Genomic DNA, 10,510 nt, shown 5'->3' with positions numbered 1-10,510 from the left:
TTCAATTCGATTTTTAGTACGCAGTTTTGTAGCCCATTCAGTTTTTAACCGACTTCACAAAGAGGAGAAAGGTTACCAACTCGTCGGAATATTTGTTTTTTTTTTTTATGTATGTTACCGCATAACTTCGGACCACTATAACCGATTTCTATAATTCTATAATTTTTTAAAGAAAAGGTGATACCTCACAGGTGGTCCCATATTAATTTGGTTTAAAGCCGATCGTCGGACCATGAAGCAATAAACGATAATCGTAAGTTTTTATATGAGAATTTAAGTCGGTTTTGTTTTTTGCTTAATAATTACTTGTAGTATAACAAAGTGCAGGTAAAAGTAGCTCGGAATTACCATTGATTTTTTGAAATCTTTTTCATTGATGGTGTTGCTCATTTTTTCCATATAAAAAAATTGTCGAAAATGCTTCGAATGGAAGAATTACTGACATTGTCAATAAAAAAATTGCCAAAAATCAACGGCAAGTCCCAGTTACTGTAAACTTGCAATAAAATTGAATTGGCTACAAAACTGTATATCGTCGGCGATACTGTAAAACGTGCTATGTCACTTATTACCTCTGGTGCTTAATTCATCTGTTATTTGTATCTGATCGCTTCTGGAAATCGTTCATGTTTATCACATAAAGGTAGACGGCTTTGTCATTCGTTTATTATGGTGTAACGATATGCAGATGCATTCCGTTGCAAGTATAGACCGTTCTTCAGTATTACCGACGATATTCAAAATATCTCTAAAAAACGAATAAAAAAGTTCGGAATTTTTACGAAAGTTTGTTGATTTTTTTTTTCAAGTGTTGTACAAAGATTCAAACTGGGACTTAGTATATGGGTTTTGCTAAAGATTATACTATACTTTTATAAACAAATAATTTAAATAAAAATATATTGAGCCAAATGGTCAAATCTTGTCAATATGTGAGTGTTGTAAAGTTATGATATAGTCCTTCGTCACCTGAAATGCAAAAAGACGTAACAAACATCATCGCTGAAATGCAAAACATGGTAACTAATAAAAAATTTTTAAATTGATTGATATAATGGATTTATTCGAATGACAACTCCCCACATCTTTTATGAAAAAAAAAAATATTAGTCACGACTTTTCCATTTCAGCGACGATGATTGTTACGTATTTTTGTACTTCAGGTGACGATATATTCATAGTATCTAAACACCGAGTGTTTTACATTTTTACTTTGGCGAAGGGATTTACATGATTTCTTATCCCCCATCTCTATGTCGCCCTCATCCATTTATTTTAAATATTATTTTACTTTGCGTGATGTTTGCAGAAGGAAATTGGTTTCTGTATGCATATTGATCAGCTGATTAAACGTATAACAATATCTGAGTGTAGTTATTTAAAAAAAAGAAAAGCATAGGTCACTTAAATCAAAATTAAAAACAAATTAAAATTGATTGGTGAAACCAAAAATTCGCAAATTAAAATAGTTTACACTTAAATGAATCTGGTGAAACGTAGCATAATTGCTTGATCTACTTTTAGCTATTGTGTCAGATAAAGGAGTGCGTAATATTTATTGAAACGTAAAGAGAAATGCACGCGGATGATACTGAGTCGCTATAAGAATGCGTCATTTCACATGAAAATTTTTTTAGTTAGTAATTTTGTGAATTTAGAGCGCTTTAAAGTGATGTACAACTACATATTGTTAGATTTCAAAAAAAAAAACTATTTTTCTTCATTTTTTTCCACGTTGACGAACACTAATTTCAAAAATTTCTATGAAAGTTGCCAAATATGTAGTATTCATCTAAAAGTACATTTATTTTCGAATAAATTGGTACCTCACTTAATGCAATTGCATACAAATTGTCGAAGTTATTTAAGTAGAAATACGGTCTTGAATTTATGTATATGTGTATGTGCCGGACGTTCACATTTTTTTAGCAGTTTGGCTAAGGAGCTCATCAATATTTACTAAAAATTTATATATACAAAAAAAAAAATGGGTTTTCATAAAATTTTAGGATTATGGGTTTGCCACCGCCCACTTATATCATATATGTGTATCTCAAAAACTAAAAACTACTTCACCAACGCGATTAAATTTGGTACTATACGCATTGCGCTTAGCCTCATTAAGCACCATCTTGAAACTTTTTGATATCTGACAAAACGTTCTTTTATTGAGCTGAACTCAAATTCCTAAACAACACCACTCTGTGACTGTCAAAATATACAAATCTGTACAAATGTACAAATCGTGTTATCCCTGCTCTATACGTGGTTTTTGTTCGTACCAACACTCCTGGGTATTGGACCAAACCACCTTTTTTTTAATAGATTAGGTCATATATAAAAAAGTAATTTCTTCGTTTTTCGAAGTTAACCTCCGAAATCGAAATATTGGCCTTCGAATTTCGAAACTGGACCCGTGGTAAAAAAACTCTTNTATCCCTGCTCTATACGTGGTTTTTGTTCGTACCAACACTCCTGGGTATTTTCGAAGTTAACCTCCGAAATCGAAATATTGGACTTCGAATTTCGAAACTGGACCCGTGGTAAAAAAACTCTTCAATTATTGTACGTAAACAACTAAAACAGTTAAAATATAGACGCTTTTGCTCTTATTTAAACGGTGTATACCTTTTTTTGTACAAACTTATATTACAGGTGCTATAAGGGGTCAAATGTCAGATCTTCGAAATATTGAAGACAATTTCTTTCAAAAAATTTTGAACCAATATTTAAAAAATTGGTATCGTTGTAAAGGTGATTAAACCCCATTCCTTCTGAAATGCATATTTTTATACTTCGTATATAAAAATTTCAGAAAAAACACTTAAAAGGAAAATATACTTATTTTTAATAAAAAAAATTTAAATAAGAAATTGATAAATAGTAATACAATTAAATACTTTATTTAAATAAAACAGAAAATCTTTAATTTTTTANGAAATGCATATTTTTATACTTCGTATATAAAAATTTCAGAAAAAACACTTTAAAGGAAAATATACTTATTTTTTATAAAAAAAATTTAAACAAGAAATTGATAAATAGTAATACAATTAAATACTTTATTTAAATAAAACAGAAAAATAGAAAATCTTTAATTTTTTATATGGGGTATTCCATTGTCACGGGTGGGACATTTGTACAGAAAAATATTTTTTCTTTTTTAAATTTAACTATATAAAGTACTAAGCAATTTTACATTTCGATGAAGCTACAACTAGTTCACTAATATACGAGTTATTACCAAATACGAAAAATATTCCAACTTGATTTTATATCGGAAAATTCTGAGCTGTCTCTTCCGTCACCGGTAAGGACAAAGAAAATACACTGCTTTTTGGAGAACATATATTTTACGGAAAGTCTGTGAATTTACTTAACATTGTTTCTAGATGTTTTACTATACAGAAAAGAGCCAGCAATCCTAGAAAAGCACAAACCATAAAAAGAATTAGTTGTTTATTATTAAAAAAATTCAAAATTCTCCTGTCACGGGTGGGAAACGTACGATTTTCTTCGTGAAATAGAGCTTCTAGTGAGATCCATATGAAAGGGCTTAGGTAAGATAATTGTTAGAGGCCAAATACAAGATCAATTGACCCACTTTTATANTATTATTAAAAAAATTCAAAATTCTCCTGTCACGGGTGGGAAACGTACGAATTTCTTCGTGAAATAGAGCTTCTAGTGAGATCCATATGAAAGGGCTTAGGTAAGATAATTGTTAGAGGCCAAATACAAGATCACAGTAGAGTCATTTTAAGACGCATGATATACTGCTGCCCTCAGGATCTACTTTAGGGGGCAATAGTTATACCAAACGAAAGCTAGAAGTCGCCAGATTGATGGGAGAATGGATTATTTGCAAACGCATGAAATTTTATATGCATTTTTCCAAATGCACTTCTGCACGTTGCATTTGATTGCAATGATATTTCGAATGTGCCTTAATGATTTTATAGTTTGTTTAGACTAGCTATGTATGTCTGGCTAACACTAACTACAGGTTGAACATGGATATCGACTCCTGTTATCACGTCGAAATCGATGTCTAACTTGCTGAACCGGCCCTAAGAGTGGCTGAAGTTGAGTTATTTTTGGAAAACTGATTTCATGGGCGATTCAGGCTAAAAATTAGCTATCCTTTCGTGAAACCATAGAACGTCAGAAAAAATCTTGTATACCGATGTCTAATCCGAAAAGTTATCTGCATTAGAATACTTGTACGCAAATACATATATCTTTGTCACTTAAGGGCTATTTGTTGGAATGAATTTATAAGTTAGGCGAACTTCTTCTGTAGATTTTCTTGGTTGGAACTTTTGAGGTAATTGTTAGTATTGATTTTTGGATTGTTGTTAAGCAACCCTCGTCATAGAATTCTCTGGCGTCTCCATGATAGTAATGTTTACCTTGACATTTCGAGCTGACCACGCGAAATTTTTTACTACATCGCTTAGCCCATCAACTGTATTATGGTGTTTAGTCAACCTGAACTTCAAAGTTTTGCGGCATGAAACATAGGTTTGAAACGTTAAACCTGTTTTTTTTTATTGTTAGGCACCATTAGAAAAAATTGATAAGTGATTGTCACGGGCGGGACACGATAAAACGTTTCAAAATCTCTAAATTAGGCACTCATAATATAATAAAAGAAATGAAATAGGGCTGCATAGTATAAACACACTCTTGTTATGAAATTATAGAAAAATCCATAAAGTAGTAACTAAGCAATACGATGTTTTAAACTTTTTTGTCACGGGTGGGACATGCAAAACCGTAGTGATTTCATCCCATTATATAATTTAAATGCCTATTTTTCTTCAATGCCATTTTGCTTCTTTAGGAGGAAGAGAGATCGAGACATCTATTCCCCACTTCAAAAAAATAATAACTTTGTAAATACATACTTGATTAAGTTATATAAAAAAAGTAAGGGAAATTTTCTGTCGTATTTAAATAAATTATTACATTTATTACATTACTACTTAGTATTTTTTTATTTAAATTATGTTTTTCTAAAAAACCTTGGTATTTTTTTCTTTTGAGTTTTTTTTTCTCAAATTTGTATATACAAGGTATAAAAATATGCACATAGGAAGAAATGGGGTTTAATCGCCTTTACAACGATACCAAATAAAAAATCAGTTCAAAAGTTTTTGAAATAAAGGGTCTTCAATTGAGGGATTCACAGCGATGTCGTAAGTGTCGTATTGTTTTATGTCGTAAACTTTAAAAGCTTAAATAAATGTTTAGAGAACTTGAAACCACAACCAACTATTTTTTAACACTGCGAAAATACATAATATGACTTGGATGGTACTTTGCAAACCCCTTTACCATGTTTTTTAAGGCGTTTAACGTTTACGACATACAACAATACGACATTTACGACACTGTTGTGAATACCCCAAATATTTCGAAGATCTGACCTTTGACCCCTTATAGCACCCGTCATATAAGTTTCCACAAAAAAAATTATATACCGTTTAAATTAGAGAAAAAGCGAACTACGTTTATATTTTTATTTTTTGTTATTTACATACAATGCTAAAAAATAATTTTTTATCAAAGGTCCTTCATATTTCAATTTTTCTCGATTCCAGAGATTCGAAAAGGGAGAAATTAATTTAATGCTTATGACTCAGTCTCTTAAAAAAAATTGGTTTGATCAAATGGCCAGAAAAAAATTAATTTTGCCGTATATTGTTATTAATTGACAACCAAGTTATATTAGTTCACATCGCACACGTTCTTCAAAAGCGTCATAATTTGTGATTTTGTATACCATTTGCTAAAAATGTGCACTGACTAATATTCATCACAAATAAAATCAAGAGTTTGTTATAATTTGTTAAAAATTGTAAAGTTATATCTTCCTTATCCGCATGGTTAGCATGTGCTTAGAAATACGTATTGCTTGATAAGAGTGAAAAGTGGCCGAGTCCCGTTTTTGTGAAAACTCATATTTCGATATACATATGTATGTACTCGTACATAGCAGGAAGCAAGATAAATTAAGAATTCATCTTCTCCAAAATATTAAGGCGCTTGTTTAATTTCTTCCCGCTTATATTCACTGAAATTAGGGACACGATATCGAACCTAAAGTATCAATATAGTACTCATTTAAAGTATCGATGTAAAAGTATCGGGCACCCATTATTATCGGTATTCCTTACATCGATACCTAATTTAAGAAATTAAATCTGAATATTGGACTCTGTAAAGCCCAAAATATATCCATATTGCTTTACATATAAATTCCAAAGTATAGACATATGGGCGTTTCCAGCGGTAGGTTATAGCACGACATAGATTTGCAATAAATGGAACCGCTAGGGTGCGCTGAAGTCAAAATAAAAAATATATTCGACATAAAGTTCATATTTTATTTGCGTTAAAAATTTGTTTAAAAACAATATTAACAAAAAAGTTTCAATGGAGATTTTAGTAGCGTAATGCCATTCAATGTGACATCAGATACTTCGGCGGATAAAAAAAAACAGGAAAGATTTTTACATTTTGGAACTTGGAAAATTAGTCTTAAATATTTCAAATATTACTACAATTAGGGTTGACCAATTCCCAGAGTTTTCAAATCTTGACTTTTTGCTTTAATGCCCATATGTACTTTTCTTTAAGCATATCAAAAAGAATTAAAACAAGTAATTTTTAGCAAAAAAAAAAAACGTCTTCAACTCCCATATAAAAAAAATATATATATATATATATCTCATGATCCACTGATCGGATCTCAACCAGATTAGTATGGGACCACCTCTGAGACACTACCTTTCCGATGCAAATTATCGAATTATCGAACTCGGTTGACGTGGTCCAAAGTTATGCGGTAACATACATAAAAAAAAAAAAAAATATTCCGACGAACTGATAACCTCCTCCTTTTTTGGAAGTCGGTTAAAAAGACAATTATTTTTAATATAAACTACAATATATTATTAATCATATTAACTTTATAATGCACCTTTCCGATTTGATACGATACAAGGGTTCTGGTACTCGATTCCAAAGAATATCCTTTGAAAACTTTCGAGTAAAAAGTATCGGCATCGAATGGCAAAAATATCGATATGGTATCGTAGCGTATCGAAATTCGGGTCCCTAACTGAAATGCAAATTTGGTAAGTCCAAACTCGATGAGACCAAAATAATACGAAATATTTTAATTAAAATCGAATCGTTTTGCTTTAAACACATTAAAATGTTGTCTTCAAGGTTTTGCAATCTACCAAAAAAAATTAAATACATAGGAAGTTTTTTCCTCGCCTGTAAAATTTTTAGACAAGGACTTACTCTAAGCTAGCGATATGTAGTTTCTTTGCGTTTTCTAATAAACGGGGAATTTTGTGTTAATACGCTCTTGCAGAACGTTTATTCATTCACCTCTTCAAAGTCGGAATATAGTTTTTCTGCCTGTTGTGAAAGTATGATATATGAATTTAACTCAAATTTGTACGTTCAGTTTCCTCCTCGCATTGTTTCATTATCACCTGACACTGGTGTCCTCAATTATGTTCATCACTCTCGAATAGAGTGATACGCGGCGAAAACTTTCTTGGTGCATTTAAAATATATTTTTATTTTTATGCGAAGTCCACCAACAGCTGCTTTCACTATAAAAATACGACTGGCAATGCATTGCCGGCACCATTGAGCGTTAAGCCTACTAAAACAGCCAGCGCCCACTTGGCTTTTGGTCAGCCGGACTGGGGGCAGGGTTACCACTGAAAAACTTTCTTTCCTACCAAGAGCTGGTACAAACATCTACCAAAATGGCTTCTCACTTGCTATTTAAGAAAACGGCGTTTGACGGCAGTAAATAAATTTTCCTGCTGGTTTTTATACTTAAATAAGATTTCCTGGTGAACAAAAAGATCAGAATAAAAGCTAGTATAGAGATACTTAAGTACATATTATACATAGCACACAAGAAAAAAGTGGTGCGTACTTTTAACCAGATGCACGTACCGACATGTAATTCGACCCGCTAAACCCGAAGTCCGAGGTCCGTTGGACTTCTACGCCTTCAAAATTTCGAATAAATTGCGAAACCCCGAAAAAATTACAAAAAATTTGCATAGTTTATAGTTTTAATAAAGCCTTCGGAGTAAATGACGTGAAAAATCGTAGCAAACCGTTAAAAACTTTGAGATCCTCCGATATACTGGAAATATGTATGTTAACCATATATGTATGTAATACTTCTATATTGGCAGTAAGCTAACTCCTCAATGTGTAAGCATTCCGAAATCAAAGCGAGACAGTCTAGTACCGTTTTTGTCAATGTATTGTGTACTTGAGTGCCGTTTTTGTATATGTGTTGTGTACATGTTTATTTATAAACGTATGTCTTCCTTTTCTTTCGTGCGTGTTTATTGATATATCTGTACTGTAGTGTTTTCGGACGGTACTAGCTCTTACTGCCAATATAGGAGTATTACATATATGATGTTAACAATAAGTTGTTCTCTTTTTAATTTTCATGTTTGATAAAAAATAACATATTTTGTAAACACATACATTTGTTATGTAGTATGCCTTTGAATCCTTCTTCTAGTGCCATTTAAAATATTTTAACAACCTTGTCATTGTTGAATTGTCGATTCGCCACTGAATTTTAAAGAAAAATATCTGATTTATAAACCTGCCTTTACGTCCATCGATTGTCGCTTAATATCCCTTTAGATAACAGTGGATGCCACTTTTTATAGCGTATATGGAGTTCAAAGAATCGCCGAAGGTAATTGGTAAATTCTGCCTATGCCAGTAAGCAACGAGTTTTTTAAGGTATTTTGCAAACAGTTGGGCCCATCCAAGAAACCGAATGAGGGTAAAGCTGATATTGTCCCAATTTGACAAGCCTACTCAAAGTGCTGACAAAGTGAACACTACAACAAACCAGAGATATTTTCTGTTTTATGAGAATGAAACCTACCAAAATTTTAAGCGTCCTACCATCCTACCAACGGGAAAAAACTAGTAGGAAAACCACAAAACGGCAACCCTGACTGGGGGTTGCTTGATTTTCTATATGCAACAGGCTGTGCGACAAGAACAACAACATTTTAAGATAGGCCGATGTAAAAAAAAATCGTTGGCTGTTTGCTTCTCGATGCGCGGAAGGGGCGAAACCATTGCACTTGTTCATTTCGCACAGTATAGTGGCTGTAGAGAAAATTTGAATAAATAAGCAAGAAGTTTAAAAAAATGTATATACATATTTTTTATCTATAGAAAATTTAGAGAGTGGTAACAAATCAAAGAAAAACGCTCTTATTCTGGAGTTCGAATTTTCGTAGTTACGAATTCTCAGGTCCGCTCCGCAAAATATAAAAATTGTATGCTGTAAACCGTTCGTAGCTATCCACAGCGTAGCCAACCGAAAACAGTTACTATCAAGGATTTGTTAAGGTGCTGGCTCAATACAGGTTTGTTCTGTACGCCTTGCTTACTTTAATTTACACATTTCGAAAACTTGTTAGGCCAAATANTGCTGGCTCAATACAGGTTTGTTCTGTACGCCTTGCTTACTTTAATTTACTTTGATTTACACATTTCGAAAACTTGTTAGGCCAAATTACGACTTAGAAAGCTGTCAAAGCAAACAGCTGTGCGGTTGAAAGTCGAAGATCTACTCTCTTAACATTAAGAACTATTTTCACACAAAATTCCAGAAAATTACAAGCAAAAAGAAAAAAAATTAATAAAAATAATTCAATTTTTTAGGCTCTAAATCCTTAAAGATTTATCTGCAATTAGTGTGAATTAATTCTTGCATTTCAAATAAATTATTACAAATTATTAAAATTTTCACTAAAAAAAAATTCATTTTCGGTAACAATTTGTTTGAACTCATTTAGCACGCGGAAGCATACCACATACTACATCTTTGTCAAACGCCTACAAAGCGCTTTTAAATAAATCTATTGCTCATTTCTAACTTTGGGGCGCTTATTGCGAGTGGAACAAAGCTGTGATTTAGCCAACCTTCCCAAGATTTAGTATGTACATATAGTATTTAAAACAATTTTTGGCAGTTCTCAAAGCAAAGCCTACATTGGGCCAGTACCTTTATGGTTTTGCCATCCACTAGGTCATACGAAAGTGTGAAGAACTTCTAAAACTCTTACGGGCTGTGGATATTGAATTGGCAGATTTACTCCAATGGAACTTTAATATTGTACCTAAAGTATTGTTTTCATTTATAAAAACTGTTTAGGAATACGAGACACAGTGCGCGGAAACTGAATGCCACCCATTGGCGAACATATACTCGTCCATACAAACCTATATATATATACATACATATGTACATATGAGTCCACAGTTAGCACACATGTCTATGGATGTACATATATATGTACATATGTATATCTGCATGTTAGACGCAAAGTGCATAATGATGGGTTTTGTGTATTTGTGTAGTAATTTTTTTTTATATCGCAGTTGCATTTGCAATTCTGCTGCTATGGTTAGGAGGGGCGGC

This window comes from Rhagoletis zephyria, unplaced genomic scaffold, assembly GCF_001687245.7.
Source record: "Rhagoletis zephyria isolate East Lansing unplaced genomic scaffold, Rhagoletis_zephyria_1.1 Rzeph_scaffold_06004, whole genome shotgun sequence".
Classification (NCBI taxonomy): domain Eukaryota; kingdom Metazoa; phylum Arthropoda; class Insecta; order Diptera; family Tephritidae; genus Rhagoletis; species Rhagoletis zephyria.
The sequence above is the reverse complement of the archived record's forward strand: the minus strand, read 5'-3'. Positions refer to the sequence as shown.